The sequence below is a fragment of the Colobus angolensis genome, unplaced genomic scaffold (genome assembly GCF_000951035.1).
Source record: "Colobus angolensis palliatus isolate OR3802 unplaced genomic scaffold, Cang.pa_1.0 Scaffold125, whole genome shotgun sequence".
NCBI lineage: Eukaryota > Metazoa > Chordata > Mammalia > Primates > Cercopithecidae > Colobus > Colobus angolensis.
Window position 1 is genome coordinate 3,939,664 of NW_012113697.1, and position 2,206 is coordinate 3,941,869.

At 41.4% G+C, this 2,206-nt stretch overlaps 1 protein-coding gene across 1 annotated transcript in view; it reads right to left on the reverse strand.

Moving 5' to 3' along the window:
* DNAH9 (dynein, axonemal, heavy chain 9) overlaps positions 1–2,206 on the reverse strand; it is a 392,924-nt gene that overhangs the window by 78,967 nt on the left and 311,751 nt on the right. The window lies entirely within an intron of this gene.

A 2,206-nucleotide genomic window follows, 5' to 3' on the forward strand; every position in this document is an offset into this window, starting at 1 on the left:
AAAAAAATATATATATATATATATATATATTTGTTGGATGGATGACTGTGTCCTGCCAACGCCTAAAAGAACTTAGGCAAAGTATGAGCAACGCTCTAGACCGAGGGTATCAAACTCAATGCCTTCAGGGGCCAGGTGTCTAATACCAAACAGGGAGGCACAAGGACTGTGGCAACACTGGAGGCACATGCCAGTCTAGGGGGGACAGCATCCCTTGGCTCCAGCAAAATCACGCCACGTGGGATGTGAGCTCAGCGTTGTCAATCTTCCAAACCTTCACAAGAAGCCATAATTTGGAACTTACATAACTTCTCCTCATTTTTAAATGCTGGCAACCAATTAAAGTACTTGAAAAGTCCTCCAAGGACCAAAGAAAACAGGACAATAGGCTGTTGGGCTTCCGATTTGAGACCAATGCTGTGTTATTTTCGCCTCCGCCTATCTGATGCAAGCTTCTTCTATTTTGAGAAGTGTTATTCCCCCAGCCATGTCTCTCTGCAGAATGCACACAATACAGAGAGCTGGGCCTCCCATCAATCTGCAGGAGACCCCAATGAGGTGTCTTTCACTCTGAGGCACCCTGTGAATGTGTCTTTTTAACCTTTGCCTTGCCTTTGGCTAAATCCTGAAGAAAAATTACTTTACTGCCACTTAAGTTCCATCTTAACCATGTTATAAACTTCCAAGTTCAAAACCTGGCTCTTGAAGAGTTTTTGCATGTGTAAACACACACACACACACACACACATTTTAATATATTCCTGCTCAAAAGACTTTTGAAAGCTGGGATGAACGGTTCCTGCCATGTTGGCCTATCTGGGGTTTCCATATTCTGAGAGTGCCTCTTCTTTCTTTGCCAGGAAAGGGAACTACAAAATCCAACCCCAGACAAAAGCCAAGACCATGGAAACTACGGTGGTCCATTTTTCTTCAAATCAGAGAAGGCTTCTAAATGCATTGTGGTTTCAATAGTTTCAAACACCCTTACTTCAGCTACTTATCATAAAGCAGTTAAACCTGCTTTTAATGATGAGGTTGGTCAAGGAACAGCTGTTTTTGCAATTCTTAATATCGGTATGGTGACCCAAACTCCAACTCCCCAACTTTAAAAACGGAGCTTCAGAACTTCCTATATCAGGACACTGTTGCTGCCAAATATCTTACAACATGGTTTTGAACACAGATTGTCATGGGCCTCATCTAATTTCTTGTTTTCAGAATGAGTCACTGTGGTAGGCTTCTGATGGATAACTATAGTCAATTTCAACTACTCCTGGAACTAGGGAGGTGATCCTACGGTTATTAGGCTTATCATGCCAACTTTTATGCGTTTTAAAAGATTTTATAATTCTTTCCTATGTTGCCTTAAACGAAATATGAGGCCAAGTATTGGGTTTCTTTTAAAAACATAAAATATTATAAACACAGTTCATCCGATCTGCAGAGACTCTGAGTTAAAAGAAAAAGATTGGGAAATGATTAAATGCCATCTTCAACCAAATGAGCTCCAGGCACTGGAGGCCCTCTGATTTCTCATCTGCTCGTCACCATCCCCGCCATCTTGGTCTCCACATGGTGGTTTAGCTGAAAACACTTCACGGGTGTGCTTTCTCTGAAGGGTGTGCTTTCTCTCTCTCTCTCTCTCTCTCTCTCTCTCTGCGTGTGACTGCGTGTATGTGAAATCTCCACGCGTCTATATATATATGGTCTCTCCTCTTTCTCTGTGTATATATGTATGCATGTCCTCTTTCTTGGGTCAAACCAAAGAAGTTTAGAAATGCTTCACTACCTCCTAATGCCTCTTCAATTGTGGTCTTTTGGTGAATGCCCTAGGGGAGAAAGATGTACTTTCAGAGATGCACTAAAAATTTATAGGTCTTTATTTTTTCATGAGTAAGATAAGTTTAGTCAGCTCTTACAATTTGCTAACATCTTTGGTTTTAGGAACATTTCAACAATCATAAGGCAGGAGCTTTGGGGATATTAGGGTCATAAGAAAACTAATTTAAAGTTGGTGTATTATTATTGCCTGCTTTGGACTTTAATCAATACAAGTGACACATTTGATTGTCTATTATATTTTCAGCTCTTTGGGGACAGGGATCACTTCTCATATTTCTTTCTTTTTTTTGAGACGGAGTCTCGCTCTGTCGCCCAGGCTGGAGTGCAGTGGCCGGATCTCAGCTCACTGCAAGCTCTGCCTCCT